Source organism: Rhinopithecus bieti, unplaced genomic scaffold, assembly GCF_001698545.2.
Source record: "Rhinopithecus bieti isolate Rb0 unplaced genomic scaffold, ASM169854v2 scaffold_30927, whole genome shotgun sequence".
NCBI classification, from domain to species: Eukaryota; Metazoa; Chordata; class Mammalia; order Primates; family Cercopithecidae; genus Rhinopithecus; species Rhinopithecus bieti.
Window position 1 is genome coordinate 1906593 of NW_016813672.1, and position 23850 is coordinate 1930442.

Genomic DNA, 23850 nt, shown 5'->3' on the forward strand with positions numbered 1-23850 from the left:
GCTACCTGAGACAACAGTGATGGCCTCCCCTGAGGCAGTTGCCTGGCAAGATAATGTTGATTCTCCTCAAAAGCCACCCCCAAGATCCCTGTTTGCCTCTACACCTATAATTATACTAAAGTCCTGGAGGGCCCCTAGAGGTGAGGTTGAGAGTGTGACCCATGAAGAGGTGCACTACATTCAAAAATAACTGCTTGAGTTTTCTAATTTATATAAACAGAAATCTGGAAACAGGTATGAAATGGATATTAAGGGTGTAGGATAATTGTGGAAGGAAGATAGAGTTGGCTCAGGCTGAATTTATTGATTTGAGCACACTAAGTAGGGACTCTGTTTTTAATGTTGCAGCCTGTGGAGCTAAAACAGGTTATAATAGTTTATTTGCTTGGTTAGCTGAAATATGGATTAACAGATGGCCCACTGTGAGTGAGCTGGAAATGTCTGATTTCCCTTGGTTTAATGTAGAGGAAGGGATCCAAAGGCTTAGGAAGATTGGGATGGTGGAATGGATTAGTCACTTTAGACCTACTCATCCCAGCTGGGAGGGTCCAGAAGATATACCCTTGACCAGTACTTTGCAAAATAGATTTGTGTGGGGAGCACTGGCATCTTGGAAGAGCCCTGTAATTGCTCTTCTCTCTATTTCAGATCTAACAGTGGGAACTGCAGTCACTCAATGACAAAATTTAAACACAATGGTAATAATTGGATCCCAAGGTGGCAGGGGCCAAGTGGTGGCACTCAACCATCAAAGATAAGATGGGCATAGCTACTGTAATGGACAGCAGAGGCAAAGCAGCAATCAGAATAGTCTGACTCATGTAGAGCTCTGGCATTGGCTAATCAATCATGGTGTTCCTAGAAGTAAAATTGATAGGAAGCCTACTGCATTCTTACTTAATTTATATAAACAGAAAATTTCTAAGTTGAATGGACCAAAGACTAATTTGAATTATAAAAAACAGATAATTACAGCCCTTCAATCAATTTCCAGACTTGAGCCAATTTACTGACTCAGAACACCTGGAATGAAGGGGAGGCTGGGTTTCCTCCTGGCAGGACCCCACTACATTATCAAACATTTATGCTATAATCTTCCTCCCATCCTTCCACAAGAAGACCTCCAGCCTTTTATCAGGGTAACTGTGCATTGGTAAAAGGAAACTGATCAGACATTTCAGGGACTACTGGACAGAGGCTCTGAGCTGACATCGATTCCAGGGAATTCAAAACGTCATTGTTGTCCTCCAGTGAAAGTAGGGGCTGGTGGATGTCAGGTAATTAATGGAGTTTTAGTTCAGGTCCTACTTACAGTAAGTCCAGTGGGTCCTTGGACTCATCCTGTGGCCATTTCCCGAATGCCAGAATGCATAATTGGCATAGACATACTTAGAAACTGACAGAACCCCCACATTGCCTTCCTGACTGGTAGGGCAAGGGCTATTATGGTGGGAAAGGTCAAAGGGAAGCCATTAGAGCTGCTCTTATCTAGAAAAATAGTAAATCAAAAACAATATCACATCCCTAGAGGGATTGTGGAGATTAGCGCCACCATCAAGAACTTGAAAGACACACGGGTGGTGATTCCCATCACATCCCCATTCAACTCTCCCGTTTGGCCTTGAAGAAGACAGATGGATCTTGGAGAATGACAGTGGGTTACTGTAAGCTTAACCAAGTAGTGACTCCAATTGCAGCTGTTGTACCAGTTGTTGTTGCATTGCTTGAGAAAATTAGCACATCTTCTGGTACCTGGTATGCAGCCATTAACTTTACAAATGCCTTTTTCTGTATTCCTGTCCATAAGGCCCATCAGAATCAATTTGCTTTCGGCTGACAAGGCCAGCAATATACTTTTACTGTCCTACATCAGGTACATATCAAATCTGTGGCTTAGTGTTATAATCTTATTCTGAGAGAACTTGATTGCTTTTCACTTCTGCAAGATATCACACTGGTCCATTACAATGCCATTGACGGCATTACGCTGATTGGATCCAGTAAACAGGAAGTAGCAAGCACACTGGACTTACTGGTGAGACATTTGCATGCCAGAGGTTGGGAAATAAATCTGACTAAAATTCCGGTATCTTCTACTTCAGTAAAATTTCTAGGAGTCCATCAGAGATTCCTTTTAAGGTGAGGGATAAGTTGCTGCATTTGGCCCCTCCTACAAGCAAGAAACAGCCATAGTGCCTAGTGGGCTGATTTGGAGTTTGGAGGCAACATATTCCTCATGTGGGTGTGTTACCCCAGCCCATTTACCTAGTGACCCAAAAGGCTGCCAGTTTGAGTGGGGTCCAGAACAGGAGAAGTCTCTGCAACAGGTCCAGGCTGATGTGCAAGCTGCTCTGTCATATGACCCAGAAGATCCAATGGTGCTTGAGGTGTCAATGGCAGATAGAGAAGGTGTTTGGAGACTTTGGCAGGCCCCCGTAGGTGAATTACAGCAGAGGCCTCTAGGATTTTGGAGCAAGTCCCTGCCATCTCTGCAGATAACTACTCTCCTTTTGAGAGACAGCTCTTGGCCTGTTACTGGACATTGGTGGAAACTGAAGATTCAACTATGGGACATCAAGTCACCATGCAGCATCAACTGCCTATCATGAACTGAGTGATTTCTGACCATCTAGCCATAAAGTGAGTCATGCACAGCAGCCTTCCATCATCAAATGGAAATGGTATATTCGTGATTGGTCTCCAGTAGGTTCTGAAGGCACAAGCAAGTCACATAAGGAAATGCCCATAGTCTCTGCTCCTGCCACCCTGCCTTCTCTCTCTTAGGCCTCATAGGGAGTTCCCCATGATAAGTTGACAGAGAAAGAGAAGACTAGGGACTGGTTCACAGATGGTTTTACATGATACGCAGGTACCACCTGAAAGTGGACAGCTGCAGCACTACAGCCTCTTTCTAGGACATCCCTGAAGGACAGCAGTGAAGGGAAATCTTCCCAGTGGGCAGAACTTCGAGCAGTGCACCTGGTTGCACACTTTGCAGGAAAGGAAAAATGGTCAGATATGTTATTATATACTGATTCATGGACTGTAGCCAATGGTTTGTCTGGATGATCAGGGACTTGGAAAAAGCATGACTGGAAAATTGGTGACAAAGAAATTTGGGGAAGAGGTATGCAGATGGACCTCTCTGAGTGGTCAAAAACTGTGAAGATTTTTGTATCCCATATGAGTGCTCACCAACAGGTGACCTCAGCAGAGGAGAATTTTAATAACCAAGTGAATAGGACGACCCATTCTGTGGACACCACTCAGTCTTTTTTCTCAGCCAACCCTGTCATCTTCCAATGGGCCCATGAACAAAGAGGCCGTGGTGGCAGGGATGGATATTATGCATGTGCTCAGCAACATGGACTTTCACTAACCAAGGCTGACCTGGCTACAGCCACTGCTTAGTGCCCAATTTACCAGCAGCAGAGATCAACACTGAGCCCTCAATATGGCACCATTCCTCAGTGTGATCAGCTAGCTACCTGGTGGCAGGTTGATTATTTTGGGCCTCTTTCATCATGGCAATGGCAGAGGTTTATCCTCACTGGAATAGACACTTATTTGAATGTGGGTTTGCATCCATGGACTCACAGAATGCCTTATCCACCATCATGGTATTCCAAACAGCATTGCCTCTGACCAAAGCATTCACTTTACAGATAAAGACCAGGAATTCACCGGTCTTTCCATGTTCCCCATTATCCTGAGGCAGCTGGATTAATAGAATGGTGGAATGGCCTTTTGAAGTCACAATTACAATGCCAACTAGGTGACAATACTTTGGGGGCTGGGGCAAAGTTCTCCAGAAAGCCACGTGTGCTCTGAATCAGCATCCAATATATAGTACTGTTTCTCCCACAGCCAGGATTCACAGGTTCAGCAATCAAGGGGTGGATGTGGAAGTGGCACCACTCACCATCACCCTAGTGATCCAATAGCAAAATTTTTGCTCCTGTTCCTACAACTTTATGTTCTGCTGGCCTAGAGATCTTAGTTCCAGAGGGAGGAACATTGCCACCAGGAGACACAACAACAATTCCATTAACCTGGAAGTTAAGATTGACCCCGGGACACTTTGGGCTCCTCCTAACTTTAGGTCAACAAGCTAAGAAGGCAGTTACAGTGTTGGCTGGAGTAACTGACACAGGCTATCAAAATGAAATCAGTCTACTACTCCACAATGGATGTAAGGAAGAGTATGTATGGAATACAGAAGATCTATTAGGGCATGTCTTAGTGTTACCATTCCCTGTGATTAAGGTCAATGGGAAACTACAACAGCCCAATTCAGGCAGGACTACAAATGACCTAGACCCTTCAGAAATGAAAGTCTGTGTCACTCCAGCAGGAAAAATAAAACAAAAAAACAAAACAAAAACCAAACCTGCTGAGGTGGCTTTTGAAGGCAAAGGGAATACAGAATGGGTAGCAGTAGAAGAAGGTAGTCATCAATACTAGGTATGACCATGTGATCAGCTGCAGAAGTGAGGACTGTAATTGTTATGAGTATTTCCTTATTTTGTTAAAAATACGTTTGTGTATGTATATACACTTGTACTAAGAAAATATCTTCATTTATTTCTTATTTCCTTTATCATGTGATGTATGATTTATTGAATTCACATCAGCCTTTAAGTATTGTTAACTGTATGTAATTGTATTGGAGTTGGGGATTGGTGTGTTTCCGGTTGTACAAAGGATAGTTGCATTAGGTTAGACATAATTATGACCTTATTGTTGTATTTATTTGAAGATTATGTATGATCTCAAGAGATGTGTATGGGTTCAAATTGACAAGGGATGGACTTGTGATAGTCAACACTGAGTGTCAACTTGATTGAATTGAAAGATACAAAGTACTGATCCTGGGTGTGTCTGTGTGGGTGTTGACAAAGGAGATTATCATTTGAGTTAGTGGGCTGGGAAAGGTAAACCCACCCTTAAACTGGGTGGACACAATCCAGTCAGCTGCCAGCACAACTAGAATACAAAGCAGGCAGAAAAATTATGAAAAGAGAGACTGGCCTAGACTCCCATCTCTACATCTTTTGGAATTTGGACTGTCTCTCCTTGCTCCTCAGCCTGCAGACAGCCTGTTGTGGGACCTTGTGATGGTGTGAGTTAATATTTAATAAACTCCACAATATATATTTCCATTAGTTTTGTCCCTCTAGAGAACCCTGACTAATACATATATGGACATAAACATGGCAATAATAGACACTATGGATTCTCAGAGGTGGAAGGGAGGGAGACATAGGTTGAAAACTGGCCTATTGGGCACCCTGTTCACTACCTTGATGCAGTATGCCCCTATAACAAACATAGATGTAATATACCCATATAACAAACATGCACATGTACCTGCTATATCTGAAACAAAAAATACGATAAAAAACAAGTGAATAAGGAAATAAATTCTGTGGATGTTTGCTTCCCTCATTTGAGTGCTCTGATATTATGTGCATATATATTTATAATTGTTATTTCTTCCTAGTGAATTGATTCATTTATCAATATAGGATGTCCTTCTTTGCAACTTGTGACAATTTTTAGCTTAAAGTCCATTTCTGTCCTGTAAGTATTGTCACTCCTATTCTTTTTTGGTTACCATTTACACAGAATTTTTTTTCTCTTTCATTTTTTAACCTGTGTTTCAATTAAATCTCTCATAGACAGCCTATAGTTGGATTACTTTCTTGGTTTTTAATCTATTCAGCCATTCTATTTATTTTCACTGGGACACTTGAACTATTCACATTTAAAGTATTACTGATAGGAAAGAACTTATTATTGTCATTTTGTTCATTGGTTTCTGTATATCATATAGCTATTATATTTAGTTCATTTTTTCTTCTCTTGCGACTCTCTTTTGTGTTGTGTTGATGTATTACAGTGACATGATTCAGCTTTTTCCTCCTTTTATTTTGTGTATACTCTATAGGTATTTTCTTTGTTGTTAGGGATTACATAAAACATTTAGTAATAATAATCTATGCTGAGCTGACTACAAGTTACCTTCAATCACATGCAAAATTACTTCTTTGTATCCCCCTTTTTGTGTTATAGATGCCAGAAATTACATCTTTTTATATTGTGTATCTAGCAGCATAGTTTTATATAATTATTTTTGATGATTTTATCTTTTAAATTCTATATGAATATTAAACATAATTGATTTACCACCCGTACATGACTTTGGACTTGGCACAAACTTTCAGACATGATACTAAAAGCAAGACTTAAAAATAGGGAAAATGTAAATAAATTGCACTTCATCAAAACTCAAAATTTTGTGTATCAAAGAACATTATCAAGTAACTAAAAGCACACAGGATTCAAGAAAATATTTTGTCTCATATATAATAAAAGTTTAATATCCAGAATATAAAGAACTCCTAGAACTTAATAATAAAATATAAGTAACCAAATTTAAAATGGGCAAATAACTTAAATAGACCTTTTTTGAAAGAACATGTATAGATGGACAATAAGCACTTGAAAACTCTCAATATCATTTTCATTTGATAAATGCAAATCAAACCCACAATGGAATAGTACTTCACACCTTCTAGGATGACTATAATAATAATAATTATAATAATAATAATAAACATAAAACAACTTTTGGCAAGGATGTGGAGAAATCTGAATTCATTCATTGCTTGATGAGAATTGTTCAGCCACTGTGGAAAAGAGTGTTGTGGTTCTTCAAAAAGCTAAACATAGTTACTATTTTACCCAGCAATTTTACTTCTAAGTCTATTTCTAAAAAATATTGACAACAGCTATTCAAACAGATACATATATTCCAAAGTTCATTGAAGCAGCATTCTGCACGATAGCCAAAAAGTAGAAACAACCCAAGTGTTCATTGATGGAGGAGTGGATCAACAAAATATGATATGCACATACAATTGCATATTACTTAGCCATAAGAAGAAATGAGATTCTAAAACATGCTACAACATGGAAGTCCTTGAAAACATCTCCAGCATCTGTTGTTTCCTGACTTTTTAATGAGTACCATTCTATGTGGCGTGAGATGGTATCTCATTGTGGTTTTGACTTGCATTTCTCTGATGACCAGTGACGATGAGCTTTTTTTCACGTTTGTTGGCTGTATAAATGTCTTCTTTTGAGAAGTGTCTGTTCATATCCTTCACCCACTTTTTGATTGGGTTGTTTGTTTTTTTCTTGTAAATTTGTTTAAGCTCTTTGTGGATTCTGGATATTAGCCCTTTGTCAGATGGATAGGTTGCAAAATTTTTCTCCCATTCTGTAGGTTGCCTGTTCACTCTGATGATTCTTTCTTTTTCTGTGCAGAAGCTCTTTAGTTTAGTTAGATATCATTTTCAATTTTGGCATTTGTTGCCATTGCTTTTGGTGTTTTAGACATGAAGTCTTTGCCTATGCCTATGTCCTGAATGGTATTGCCTAGGTTTTCTTCTAGGATTTTTATGGTTTTAGGTCTTGCATTTAAGTCTTTAATCTATCTTGAGTTAATTTTTGTATAAGGTATAATTAAGGGGTCCAGTTTCAGTTTTCTGCATATGGCTAGTCAGTTTTCCCAACACCATCTATTAAATAGGGAATCCTTTCCNTTCTGTAGGTTGCCTGTTCACTCTGATGATTCTTTCTTTTCTGTGCAGAAGCTCTTTAGTTTAGTTAGATATCATTTTCAATTTTGGCATTTGTTGCCATTGCTTTTGGTGTTTTAGACATGAAGTCTTTGCCTATGCCTATGTCCTGAATGGTATTGCCTAGGTTTTCTTCTAGGATTTTATGGTTTTAGGTCTTGCATTTAAGTCTTTAATCTATCTTGAGTTAATTTTGTATAAGGTATAATTAAGGGGTCCAGTTTCAGTTTTCTGCATATGGCTAGTCAGTTTTCCCAACACCATCTATTAAATAGGGAATCCTTTCCCCATTGCTTGTTTTTGTCAGGTTTGTCAAAGATCAGATGGTTGTGGATGTGTGGTGTTATTTCTGAGGCCTCTGTTCTGTTCCATTGGTCTATATATCTGTTTTGTTACCAGTGCCATGCTGTTATGGTTACTGTAGCCTTTTAGTATAGTCTGAAGTCAGGTACCATGATGCCTCCATCATGGTTCTTTCTGCTTAGGATTGCCTTGGCTATGCGGGCATTTTTTGACTCCATGTGAAGTTTAAAGTAGTTTTTTTTCTAATTCTGTGAAGAAAGTCAATGAGAGCTTGATGGAGATAGCATTGAATCTATACATTACTTTGGGCAGTATGGTCGTTTTCAAGATATTGATTCTTCCTATCAATGAACATGGAATGTTTTTTCATTTATTTGTGTCCTCTCTTACTTCCTTGAGCAGTGGTTTGTAGTTCTCTTTGAAGAGGTCCTTCACATCTCTTGTAAGTTGTATTCCTAGGTATTTTATTCTCTTTTCAGCAATAGTGAATGGGAGTTCATTCACTCATGATTTGACTCACTGTTGGTCTATTATAGGTGTATAGGAATTCTTGTGATTTTTGCACATTGATTTTGTATCATGATACTTTGCTGAAATTGCTTATTGGCTTAAGAAAAAAAATTTTTAAAGATGTTCTTATATTTTTTCAAATCAAATAAAAGGTATGCACCAAATTTATGTACCTTCTTTTTTGTTGTTTATTTATTTCTGTATTTATTAATTATTTTTGAGAGTGAGTCTCACTCTGTTGCCCAGGCTGGAGTGCAGTGGCACGATCTCGGCTCACTGCAAGCTCCGTCTTCCGGGTTCATGCCATTCTCCTGCCTCAGCCCCCCGAGTAGCTGGGACTACAGGTGCATGCCACCACGCCCGGCTAATTTTTTGTATTTCTAGTAGAGACGGGGTTTCATCGTATTAGCCAGGATGTTCTCGATCTCCTGACCTCGTGATCTGCTTGCCTCAGCCTCCCAAAGTGCTGGGATTATATTATTATTATTATTATTATTATTATTTGAGACAGATTCACACTCCGTCGCCCAGGCAGGAGTGCCATGTGATGTCAGCTCACTGCTACCTCCACCTCCTGGGTTCAAGCAATTCTCCTGCCTTAGCCTTCCGAATAGCTGGGATTACAGGTGCGTGCCACCACACATGGCTATCTTTTTTTCTTTCTTTCTTTCTTTCTTTCTTTCTTTCTTTCTTTCTTTCTTTCTTTCTTTCCCTTTTTTTTTTTTTTTGGCATTTTCAGTAGAGATGGGGTTTTGCTATGTTACCTAGGCTGGTTTCAAACTCCTGGCCTTGAGCAATCTGCCCACCTCATCCTCCCAAATTGCTGGGATTACAGACATGAGCCACCATGCCTGGTCCAAATTTATGTACTTTCTTCGCTTACTATATAAATTTAAATTGTTTTAAAATTTTCTGTTATAAAAATGATACAATGTAGAAACACCACTGCAGATATATGCAAGTATAAATGAACAGCAATTTCCTACAAGTAAATTGTCTAATTCAAAGGGTATATGCATTTTTACATTGGATAGCAAAAATTTTCCCACATTCTGTTTAATAGCCTATGAGAATTCTCATTTCTATACTACATTACCAAAATGTTATTGATATGGGGGAATTTAGACAATTTAATAGATGAAAAATTATTTATTCATTCATTTATTGAGTATATTGTAATTGACAAAATCATACAATATCTATTACACATGAGGTTTTTTATAGATCTGGAAATACAGGAACTGTTAGATATTGCTTCTTACATCTAGTAGTTCATTCTCTTATGAAGGGAATCAAATAATAATAATAGAAAAAAATCAATATATTAAATGACTCTTTGAAATTTAAATGTATATTATCCATGCATATTCCATCATTTTACATGAAAAAAGTTATACTGGTCTAAAAGACACTAATTACTAGAGTAATCCATCATAGTAAATTTAATTAGAAAAAATGATACCCAGATATGTAAAGTAGAAATGAAGTATCATTATTCCTAAGCCAATGTTCTTCCTATCAAATCTTCTCCTTTCCCATTGTAACACATGAAAGTAAGTTAATTTTTCAGAGTAGGCAGGCTGACAAATCTAAGAAAGAAAATTGAGGATGAGGTGGGCATAGAATATTAGAGGCAATTTAAGACATACATGCTATAAGATAAAGTCACAATAAAGTGGAATTACATAAATTTTAGGATCTTTGAGGAAGGGATCTTTCTTTTTTCAATGGATAGAAGCTAAAGAAGTTTAAGACCTGATATAAGGAAATTGGTATCAAAATAAATTGGGAGACCAGAAAGCCTCTTCTAACTAAAGATACAGTAACTCTAATGTGCTTTTCCATAAATAACCATAGAATAAAGATTTCTCACATACAGATTTGGAAAGGTAAACCATAATAGCAAAAAGAAAAAAAAAATCATTTATTGACCCTTCAGAGAACATTCTGAGTTGAGGTCAGGAACTGTGCTTTGAATCTATCAGAATATCAAAATACAGGTCATGGCAAGGAGTCCTGAAACCAGTTTGAAGATAGGTTATAAGGTAAAAATATACAGCATTGGATGTCTCAGCGGTCAGATAAATGAAAAGGTTTTAGAGGTTAGGTCTTAGGGAGCAAAGCTCGGTATTTAAGCTTCAAGAGAATCATTTTCAGAAGAACAGCCCTTGGTGAAGATTGAGAGCAGAATATTTCAAGGTCAAAATCTCCAAAGAGTTGACTCTGAAACATCTTTCAGAGTCCCTATTTGGTGATCATAGAAAGAGATTACATGAGGTAATACATGCTGAAAGATCTTGGGTTTAGATAGCTTATTTCATGGTAAAGTTCCAACGGTGACCTTGAGGTCACTATAAAGAGATGCTATGACCTGGATGATCTTCAGAATATCTAAGGGCTAGATATCCTTTGGAATTAACAAAGCTCTTCCTCCCTTACAATTCCACCAACATTCTCAACTCAAGTTATCTTTACCTTGGTTCATGGTACAATATTTATTTTTCTATGAAAGAATTCGAACCTGAAACACTCATTTTATTTTCAGATACAAGGGTAATATGAAGAACCAGGTATAAATGTTGAGATGCCCAAAATTAAAATAGTATTCATGACAGGATATTTCTACTATTTCACAGGCAATTAAACATGGTATCAATAGTTCTTTGGGCAACTTACATAAATGATCAGAGTGAAAGATACAATTTGTGATAAATTGGGTTCTAATGCACCACCAATGGTATGGTAATGATTGCATTTACCTGCTGTTTTTTTTTCTTGTATTCTCCTGACATTAGTTGGGGAAAAAAAAAAAGTGAAGCAAGGATATGTTATGTAATGAAAGGGGCATTACATTCAAATAGTTATTTGTTTATCCCTACCCATGTGGCAAACCCACACATATTATTATCCATCAGTGGGAATAATTAGACCTTAATGCAGCAGGAATGGTCAACTACAGAAAAGCTGGGTCTTTGATCAACTGAGTACACAAGTATTTTTAAGTGACTCCAATCCGAAAGTATTATGAGATACCCTTATGTATACCTACTGTTCAGTGGTTCTATTGTTGCCCTATAAAGTATCTTTCCAAAATTCAGAACCCAGACACTCAAAATCTTACTTCAAGGACTAAGTTACATTTCAGACATATCTTAAATTTCTTATGCTAACAGTGAAACCTCTCTGTGGTCAAAAACCTTTCCAAAGTATACATCGATCTCAGTCAACAATTCATTTATGGATATCAACAATCATTATATTTAGAAAACTTACATACATTTTAGTAGACTTTTAATTACTAGTACACTTAACAATTATCAACTCAGTGTGGCAATTACTAAGTGACCTTTTGCTAACGTCTAAAATTTGTCATCAACCACCCAGAGATTCAAGCACAATACCCACCACCACCTATGCCAAGATTTGTTGACCATTTCTAATCATCTGGGGATAATGTTGCCGCACACCACAGTAAACATCTCCTTGCAATTTCTTACCTGTCTTGAACAAACATACATTTGGTGATTAGAGAATAATAATGTACATAATAAGGCAGTTGTTATTTCAGGAAATGGCTTAAAACAGCTTTTCCCAAAGTCTCCTTTTTTTTTTTTTCCATTTCTGCAGGAGATAACAATCCAGTCTTTCTCGACTAAAATCAAATTTGCCATCCTCTTTTTATTTCTTTCTGTATTCCAAGAAAATACAAAACAAATTGACAGTTTATCTAACCGTCAATAAAATTGTCCATGAGGAGTGGGTAAGTGGAGCCTTGAGGTTAAAAGAGAGGATTTACTAATTTAATGCTCTTTTACTATTTTTTTCAGTTGGGCTTACGGAGTAAACTATACTTCAACTGAATCCAAATTCAGTGGCTCTGGAATCTGTTCAAGACAAAACTTTAGTGGTAAACCATTTGGTGCCTGTCCAGAACCTTGGATTGTTATTGGTAACTATTTTCGTATTTGCATTTTGTGATATCTTAGAGGGTATTAGTTGGTTGAAGCATTTAGAGCAGTGTTTTGAAGCTTAATAAACAAACAAACAAACAAACAAACCAAAAAACCTGGTGATCTTGTTAAAATGCCAACTCAGATTCAGCAGATCTAGGTAGAGCCTGAGGTTCTGCATTTCTAATGAGCAACAGGTAATTTTAATGTTGCTGGGGTAAGGACTAACTTTGACTGTCGGAGATCTAGTAGATATTTCAAGTTTGCTGCAATACCATGTTTCTAACAAAAGAAACCTGAAACTGTTCCTGATTTTATGGACAAACTTAAGCTCATCATCGTCCAAGACTGCTATTGGATGACTGTTGTGTTGCTTTAGTGCAGGAAACATGAGGAATTTTCAAGTTCCTTGTTGTCATTGAGTATTGTTTACTGAATCCAATGGTTACTGCTAGAGAATGACTTCAGTTTATTCATTTTCAAGGTTTCTTGTGCTCAATTAGCATTCTTAGGAAAAAGAAATTATCCTTGACTATTTGTGGGAAGGTAGAACAGCAAAGTAGTGTGTGTGTGTGTGAGAGAGAGAGAAAGAGAGAGAGAGAGAAATGCCATTAAATTTCCTTTTGTTAATCCATATAGTTGTTACATCATTTTATCCTCCCCTCTCTCTTGAAATACATGCATTTACTCATTTGTTTGAAATCTTCATGGACATACACTGTTGTATTTTCTTATGAAAAATTTTCTCTTATGTCACTAATCACATTTTGCTAGAGAAAGAGGAACAGTAGAATGTATGGTAAGAAAGGAGACTATGAGAGAAAACAGAAAATATGAGAATGCTTTCACCAACATTTGCTTCTTTTTCATGACCAGTAGCAATATAAATAATCCATTCTGTGAAAGAAGAAAACGTATGAGTGAAAAACTTACTGAAATGGCTGAAAACACTTCTTTACTGGCCTCAGATGGTATCATTAGTAAAGCCCATGGGAGAAAGGATTTTTTTTTTTCTATCCTTCAATCCTGAGGAAGCAATTTCCTTGACAGTTTTTACGATTTGTCAGTACACAAACTTCAATAAATCCAGAAATGGAAGAAACAGGAAACCATGCGATATGCAACCCTAAGCAAAGATGTTTAGACAGCTCAAATGAGAATATTAGTATTTACATTAATTTGTATATGATTTTATGCATTCTGCCCTATGGTATCTCACATTCCATGTACTCACAAAAGATAATTCTACATATATCATTCCTAACATTTGCCTTTTCCCGTATTTAATAGTCTTTTCAAAGAGTAGTGGGAGAATCACAGAGGAATATGTAGAGTTCCCTCATACAAAAACAAAACCAAACCCCCAAATCAAAAAGTGTGTGGTGTGACTAGGCAGAAAAGACAGATATACGTGGAGGTTATTCACTAACTTGTTTTGTCTCAGTTAGTGAGTAGACATTGTGGAGGGTGCTGAGACGTAAGTCTGGTGAGTCACCTTAGGAGCATAGTATCAAGGTGTTAAAACCTAAGGGACGAAGTTGTTCTAAGAAGCAGAGGCTATCAAAAATAAATGATTCTAGCACTCTGTCTAAAAAGGATTGAGGGAGTATAGCTAATATGGATTTGCATGCAAATCTATCCAAATTCACCTCTGCCCCATACTTGTTATTAGATGTGTGATTATATGTGTAATTAACTTAGCTACAGAGTTTTATCAGTGAGGAGAATTAATCCTAGGAATTTTGTAATGTATTAAGAATTACATGACACGATATATGTAGAAAACTAACTATAGTTCTGTTCACACTTTAAGTGCTCAGTAAAGATAATGATGGCAACAATGATAATGGTGATGAGGATGATGATGATGATGATAATGACACAATTTGGTTGACCATGAAATAAGATGAGTCAGGGGTTTGAGTGTAGGTATTACTTGGAAAAATTTCCAAAAAGCAGAAGTGAGAGAGTAGGGAAGAGAGATGAAAGAAAGATAATATTCCAAAAAAATGTAATAATGAATTCATCACTGCTCTGAGAAACTGGGTTCCAATCTTTCTTCAGGATCTTCTACAATTATGTAGATTCTGCCTTACTAGAAGATGGGGAATTACAGACATTCATTAACTGACTAATGCCATTCATTGGTTGAAATTAGCCCCCAGGAGCAGGTCCTCCCTCTCCCAAAATTCTGGACCCACATCTGCACGGCTAAACAGCCCTCAGTCCTTTGATGAACATCTCCCATCTTCAAAGCAGAAAGAACCTGAGGCACAGTGGCTTGATATGTGAAAACAACCACACGAGGGGGAGTCCCCACTATAACAGCACTAAAGTCAGGCAGGCTGAAGTGATGTGTCATGTAATGACAATGATTTTTCTTAGTTCCATAGTGAAAATTAACATCACATACTACATTGCTTATGAAACTTATGTTGCATTATTTGTCCCTTAAATTTCCTTTCTTTTCTTAATCAATATAGTTGTTACATCCTTTTGCCCTCCCTTCTCCCTTGAAAAAGATACATTTACTCACTGTTTTGAAATCCTTGTGGAAAAATGCTGTTGCTTTTCCTTATGAAACATTTTCTCTTATGTAACTTATATTTTTCTAGCATTACAGATATGTGAAGAATCATATTGAGATAATAGGTAACATTACATTTGTGCTGTTCAGTAGGTACTATTGGTTTTCAGACATTAAATTTAATCCAACAATTTCTCCAAGGAACGTAGTTGATAGATAAGGGAATGAGACTCTAAGTAAATGATCATACAAATCATTACATCAGTGTAAATTGGTGAGATTAATAATAATTTTTAATGATAACATTAAGAAGATTTACTGACTCCAAAGTCTGACCTCAGGTCTCCCAGGCAGAGGTCACAAATACAAACACCATATAAACTTGGCAGAGGACATACATTAAGTTAATCAGGTTAGGTGAACACAGGAAAAATCAGAAGGCATCATGAATGCATCATCATGGACTCAGTACCAGGCAACTCTTTCCATGTTGAGATTCAAGCAACAGAGGCCTGGAATCCAACTCTTTATTTGAAATCTTACAATTTTCCACCTCTGATAAATAATTCAATATCAAGATTAATCACATCCAGGAGAGCCAAGGAAATATCACTGAGCTCATGATGGATTCTGTGGGTCCCCAGTTTTTACTCCTGTTCTAGCATGTGGTTGTTGTTCCATTATCAGCTTATAGATCCATGGGGTGAGATTTCTTCTCACTCCATTGGCTAAGTCATCAATCTCTCTGAGAACCTGTTTTCTCATCTGCAAAATGGAACTAATAATACCTGCATTCATTTCCTAGGGCTGCCATGACAAATCACCACAAACTGGAAGGTTTAAATGGAAATGCATTCTCTCACAGTTCTGGAGGTGAGAAGTTTGAAATCAAGGTGTTAGTAGAGTAGGGCCATGGCCTCCCTCCTCACTACTGGTTGCCTTGAGCAATCTTGGTGTTCCTTGCTTAGACCCGCATCACTCTATTCTCTGCTTACATCATTATATCATTGCCTTCCCTCTGTGTGTCTGTGACTTCACATGTTGCTCTTTCTGTCTGTCTTTGTTCCTGAGCCTCTTTTCTTTTTTATGAACATGAGTTATTCTGGATGATGGCCCTACACTAATCCAAAATAATCTCATTGTGATTGATTATATTTGCAAGGACTGCATTTCCTAATAAGAGCACATTCTGAGCTACTCGGGGGTAGGACTTCAATAAGTTTTCATAGGACAGAATTGAACTCATAACAATGCCGAACTCAGAGGGCTGTTAGAAAGCAGTTATTCTTTTAACTTACCCTATTAAAGATACATTGTGCTTCTTCAATCAGGGAACACATATTTTCCCCAGTTCTGAAAATTTGCTTTAAATATTGTGGCTTTTCTATTTTCTCTCTTCTGTCTTTCTAGTAATTTGATCAGATATATCTTATAGTTTCTCATTTCATCCTTCATGCCTCTGAAGCCGTCTCAAAATTTTCAGCCTCTCATTTCTGTTTTTTTGCAATCTAGATAAATTACTGTTAACCCATGAATAACAAGGATCTGAAAATCTCACTCTACTTATACATGTATTGTTTGAAAATAAACATTTGGAAAAATTTTTGGAGATTTACTACAATTTGAAGAAAATCACAAGCCATCTACACTAGAAAACTAAAAAAATTCAGTTACGTATGTAAAAAAAATGCACAAAATTTATGGAGATGTTTGTCTATTTTATTATTTACTGCCATATTATAAAATATACACAAATGTAAAAATATACACAAAAGCAAGTTTAAGTTTATCCAAGATTATGTACACATAGATAATATATAATCCCACTTGCAACTGACAGAAATGTAAACAAATGTGAAGTTGCAGTATTAAATCCTAATGGCATAAAATTATCAATGCATACTGTACTCCTGTATTTTCATAGCCATTTCTGGTTGCTATTTCAGCAAGCTCAAGTTTGGTACCTGCTTAAAATGTCATGTGACACTCATTATCTCTACGTCAGCAGTTTGTATCTCCAGTAAATTTCATATTGCTATAAAAAGCAATATCTTTGGGTTATTAATGTATTTTTCATTGCATTTACTGCAGTACTGTAATTCTTTAATAACAACAGGGGGCCCATACAACATGCCACTGTTGATAGTGTAATGCTCCCAAGAAGCAATGTCATGACAATACAAGAAAAAGTAGCATTGTTTGATATGTACTTTAGATTGAGATCTGGATTTGGGGCTGCTCCCCATTTCAAGATAAATGAACACACAATGAGGACCAGTGTAAAAAAATAAAAGGAGATAATAAAGCTATCACTGCACTATGCCTGCCAGTGCCAAAACCTTGAGCTTTTGTGAAACAACTTTTAATTCCCTTATATTGAAATTGAAGTGTGTATGTGGTTGCAGGATTTTTATATGAAAGTATATTTATAAACTCTAATATGATTCCAGAAAATAATGAAGTCACTGTATACAACTTAAAGCAAAAGAAAGGGGAAGGATCTAAAGGTTGATGCTTTAATGCCAGCCAAGGATGGTTTGATAATTTTAGAGTGCTTTTGCTTTAAAAATGTCAAGATATCAGGAGATGCAGTTTTTGGTTTTCAAGAGGCAGCAGATTAGCTCCAATAAACTGTTAAGAAAATCATTGAAGAGAAACTATACTACCGGAACAGGTTTCGAATACAGATGACAGTGTCTTATTCTGGAAAAAAATGCCAAAAAGGCCATTTATTAGTAAGAAATAGAAGCAAGCACAGGATTTAAATTTAAAAAGGATAAGCTAATTCTACTGTTTTGTGAGAATGCAGTCAGGTTTATTATCAGGACTGGTCTTATCTATAAAGCTACTAACTCCTGAGCTTTGACCAGAAATGGTAAACATCAGCAGCCAGTGTTTTGGTTGTACAACAGGAATGCATGGGCAAAGGGAATGCTTTTTCTCTATTGATTCCACTGATGCTTTGTCCCTGAAGTCAGGACATATTTTGCCAATAAGGGACTGCCTTTTATGATTCTTTTGATGTTGGACAATGCCCCTGGTTACCCAAAACATCATGGGTTAAACACGTGAAGTGTCAAAGTAGTCTACTTACCCCCAAATGCAGCATTCTAATTCAGCCTCAAAGTCAGGAGGTCAGAAGGAACTTTAATGCTCATTACACATAGTTACTCTATGAAAAGATTTGCAAATGCCATGGAAGAGACCATCTATAGAGACGGCATCATGAAAGTCTGGAAGGGCTACACCACTGAAGATGACGTCAAAGATATTAAAAATGTAGAAGCCATGATTTTGGGTGCAGTGGTATTGGCCTATGATCCCAACTACTAAAGAGGCTGAGGTGGGAGGATTGCTTGAGCCCAGGAGCTTAAGGCCAACCTAGGCAACATAGCAAGACCCCAGTAAATTCCTGCTAGAGGAAACTGTGTCCAGAAATTGTCCATGACTTCACCAGGGCTTATGAAAAAGCCAACCAAGAAAATAATGAAACAGATTGTGAATATGGCAAAAAAGTGAAGAGTTTTAAGATACAGATCTTACAACAATTCAAGAGCTAATTGCACATCAGAGAAAGTAACAGAAGATGACTTGATAGAGATGAGTGCTTCTGAACCACTTCCAAATGATGAGGAAGAAGATACAGAAGAAGCAGTGCCAGAGCATAAATTGGCATTATAACCTGGCAGAAAGATTCTAATTATTCAAAGAAGCTTTTGACCTGTTCTACAACAAAGACCATTCTATGATATCAACACTGAAACTAAATGAAATATTGAAAGATTGGTAGTGTCTAGAGAAAATTTTAAGGAAATGAAAAAGCAAAGAAAGTCATACAGAAATAACTATGTATTTCCACAAAGATACACTCAGTTTGCCTGCCTCTTCTGTCTCCTGTTCCATCTCTTCTTCTTCCACCTCTGCCACCCACGAGACTGCAAGACTAAGCCTTCCCCTTCCTCCATCTCTTCCTCTTCCTCAATGTGAAGATGATGAGGATGAAGACCTTATGATGATCCACTCCCAATTAATCAATAATACATATATTTTCTCTTCCTTATGATTTTCCTAACATTTTCTTTGCTTTAGCTTACTTTATATTACAGCATATGATACATATAACTTACAAGGTATTTGTTAATCAGTGGTTTTTGTTACTGTTAAGGCTTCCCTTCAATAGCAGGCCATTACTACTTAAGTTTGGGGAGAGTCAAAAGTTATATGCAGATTTTCAACTGTGTGTGGGAGTCAGCGCCTCTAAGCATTGCATTTTTCAAAGTTCAACTGTACTTCTCTGTACCTTCCAAATTATTTACTTTTTCACAGACTTTGTGTGTCTGTCTTTTAATCTATTCATTATTAAATATAACTAATTTTTGTATTTACACAGCTCTATTTTATTGTTTCTCTAATTATTTCTTATTATATAATAATTACTTTTTGTATCTTTTACTTAAATCTCTCATACACTTTCATTCTATATTTGATATTTGCTTGGTCCAACATCTCAATGTCCTTTAAGATCTAAATTTATAGTGTTTTGTTTCTGTTGATATATCCTTATAGTGTCTTGCTTTCTAGTGTATTTATATATTTCAACTCGCAGTGTAGTTTTTATTTTGAGTGAACGGAAGGAGAAGAATGGCTTCTGTTTCTGCTGCTAGGCAACACACCACATCCAAGACCATGTCTGTCCCTCCTCAGGGATTTGGCTCTATCTGGTTCCAAGATGAGCCTTTGTTGTAGAGTTTCCATGGGTCAGTTATTTTCTATCCTGTTGGTATAGAAATGTATAGAAATCTGACACAAGGAGAACACACGCCTCCTGGACACCTTCCTGTCCAGGCAAGCTCTTTACTGCTTCATACTAGTTCCTTCCTACTCTTTTGCAGCTTCTTTCTTTAGTCAGCACCAACTCCCAGACATTCTTACCCCTTCTCCTCACTCAGTCCACTCAGGGTTCAGCTCCTGTTTCTGTGGGTCCCTGCCTCAAAGAACATGTCCTGTTAAATTCTGGATGTTGTGGTGCATGGAGTCTCAAGGGTGAGGCTCAGGATGAGATTTTGATTTCATAATCTGTGCTTAGTCCAAGTACCAATATTTTTAAACGGTTCGACAAGAGGAACAAATACTGATGAAGTACCTATTAGAGAGCCTGGGGCTTGTTAAGCACTCAATATGAAATAGTTACTTCAGAAGCATGTTAACGTGACTCTCCTACCTAGGAAGCTGCAATGGTTTTCTATTGCCCATCTCATCAGTTTAAACAGCATACTGGGGCTGACTGTTATAAATTATCATAGTCTAGATGCATTTAACTCAGAATTTATTTCCCACTGACACACCTTGTGTCTGTTTATTTAATTCAGATTTCCCAGTATAGTGTCCAGGTGGAGAGAAGCACATCACATAGAACAGTAATGAGTGACAAGATGGGCTGGCTTCTCACCCAATTCTCCAACTTGTGCTTACCAAGGCCTTGAAACAACTTTTTACCTGGTTTTCCTATTCACAAAATGAAATTAATTCTTATTTAACATGTTAAAATAAAGCAAATGAAAAATTTACAAGTACTTAACCATTTGTACATGACCTTGCTTCTGTTCTATAGGTCATGACTACCATAAATGAGAGGTACTGTGGCATGCTCTCTACACCTGACATTGTATCCTAGAAGGTAAGAATGATTAGGAGGTCCCTCCTATACATGAGAACACAGAAACTGAGAGTTGTTAAATAACTTGTCCAAAATCTAAGAGCTCATAAACAGAAATTGACCTCAGACTATTAGATTCCAGAGTCCACACTGATAAGCTATGCAGAAAGGAGGAAGGTTTTAGACAAATAAAAAATAAAATAGCGTGTTATAGTTGACTAGTGCTGTAAGTTGTATTGCTCAAAATGTGCAGATAGTCCACAAATATAAATAAGAAGAGGAGCTGGATAAACTGAAAGGGTATATGATGTTCTAAGGCTTGGAAATGGGATGGGCAAAACCCAAGCACAGGAATTTTCTGTCTTCTGTATCAGAGGTTCTTATAGTACCTACTCTGTCATTTAAAATAATATTGCTTCCCAGACTTCACACTGAGAGAAGGATTTTTAAATCATTATGCACATTTTACATATTACTTATAGTAGAATTGCTACATTCATTTATTTTAAGACAATTTTCCTTATGCAATGCTATTTTCCAGGTACATATTTCAGTCAATAAATTGGTTCCTGTAAGTTATCTCCACTCTGTCTATCTATCTCCATTCAACGTGGGTGGCGGGTAATTACAGTTCAGTCACTATAAGAAGTGCTTCCTCTTACCAGAATTATGACTAATTTGTGGAGGATTGAGTGTGTCCTGAAATCAAGATTAAAAAAAATCTTTTTCAAATCAGTATGTTATTACTACAACAGACGTTTTTCATTTCAAGATTTTAATGTTATTTTAGTATAATTTACATAAAAGAAAATGTGCCCCTTTTAAGAATACAAATTGGTTGTTAAAGATACGAAGATATTTAGTATAATAACTTCCTAATCAATAGGCATACCGATTTTGTCACCCCAGAAAGTTTTGTCATGCCCTTTGTTCTAAAGCTCTTTCCACTTCCTCCTCAGATAAGTAGTCATTGAATTTCTCTCACTATATATTAGTTTTTTTCTAAACTATAACTTCATATAATTGGAATAACAGGGTATGTGCTCCTTCGTATATGACTTCTTTCACTCGTAATGAATGCAGAAGTTTTTTCAACCATGCTATTGCATGTCTTAGTAATATTTCCCTTTTATGACTGAATAGTATTCAGTGTCTGTGTATAGCACAAAAATTGTTTACTTATGCTACTGAACTGGTTATTGAGTTGTTTCTAGTTTTTGACATCTTCATTTTTGAGGAAACAGTGGGCCCTTGCACTCTAGTGGCTCAATGTTTAGCTTCCCAGGACATGAGACCCAAGGCTCGTGGTTCTACATTCCCAGATATGAGCCTAGCTTCTAGTCATAGTCTAGCTTCTGTGTCCTGGATGCCGCTTTGGCATGCTTCAACTCAGTGGTTCATGGCTCTGGTTGGGGGAGAAACCTTCGTGAAATCCTTAAGTTAACAGAGGAAATAAATGAGTCAATAAATAAATTTAAAAGCAAATGAATAGAATAGAAGTGATTTACAGGCAATTTCTGCTTTCTTCCATGCTGCAAATCCTCCCAGTGGCAAGGAGCACAAGATTGTGCTGCAAACAGATTAGGTCATTGCCAAAGTAAAGATAGAAACTTTGACCGATTTTGTCACCCCAGAAAGTTCTGTCATGCTCTTTGTCCTCAATCTCCTGCCACTTCCTCCTAAGATAAGCAGTGATTAAATTTTTTATCACTATGTGTTAGTTATTTCGAATCTAAACTGTATTTAGTTGGAATCACAGGACATGTGCTCCTTTGTACGTGACTTCTTTCACTCATCATGAAAGCATAATGTTTTCATCCATGTTATTGCATTTATTAGTTTTTTCTTTTATGACTGAATCGTATTTCAGTGTATGTGTATAGCACAAATTATTTCCTTTGCTCCTGAATTAGATATTGAGTTGCTGTCAGTTTTTAACATCTTCATTTTTGAGGAAACAGTGGACCCTTGCAATCTAGTGGCTCCATGTTTAGCTTCCCAGGACATGAGACTCATGGCTCCTATTTCTACATCCCCAGATAAATGGTCTAGTCATGGTGTCTGTGCCCTGGATGCCACTTTAGCATACTTTAACTCAGTGGTTCATGACTCTGGCTTGGGGAGAAAACTGTGTGTGAAATCCTTAAGTTAATAGAGAAAATAAAAGAATCAGTAACATTTAAAAGTAAATGAATGTAAGAGAAGTGATGCACAGGTAATTTCTGCTTTCTTCCATACTACAAATCCTCCCATGGCAAGGAGCACAAGATTTTGCTGCAATCGGATTAGGTCATTGACAAAGTAAAGATTTAAAAAAAATTAGAAACCCCTTAGATTAAAAGCCACATCATTGTCCTCCTACACAGTGCATTCTACTCTAACAAACATATTTAGCTCTTCGCCTAGAGCACAGAAAGTAAAGCTGGTGGCCCACACGTCAAAAGGTGGATGTTTTTGTAACTCCTCATCCTTATTCTCTAAAGATAAGAAGGTAATAACACAAGAAAATTTTTGTTAAAGAAACTGATAAATGTAAAGTACTGTCTGCCTTTTCTTATTAGTCCATCTTGCATCAAAGAGGTTCATAAAATAAATTGGCCACATTGAGTTTATTTCTGGAGTGATCAATTGAACATGTGCTTGCAAGACAGAGCCCTCTTCTGGCCTTCCCTGGCTACTCTCCATAGTTTTCATGACTCCTAAAATATTTTGTCTCCCATTTCTCCAATTAATTTCTTATTCTTCTCATCACTTGCCATATTTGCACATTCTGAATATTCCAGTTACATACTACACACCAGGTTTCATGTTTGTCTTCTCCTCTTGTATGTGAGAGCAAGGGGAAAATGACCATGATATGTTTTGACTGAACCGCTTGCTCCTAGAACCATATCATCCATATATATTTGCTAAGTGAATGACTAGATGGACTGCTTGAGCAGTCTAACAAAAGATAAACTTAGCTGGATAATCTGCAAAACTTTATCCTTGATTTTTTTCTAATGTAAAATATTTGTATTAATTATAGTAATATCACTCATTATCTGCTTACCTTTTGCCAGGCAATGTTCCATGCATTTTTTACACTTTCTCTCACTTAATGCTCAAAACTGCATAGGTACTTACTGTTAATAAAATCATTTTACAGACAGAGGAAACAATGCACAGGGGAGTTCAATTTCTTACACACAAAATGAAGTTTAAAATGCTAAGTTCAACATTCTGAGTCCAGAGCCTATGCTCTGGGCCTCTATGGTA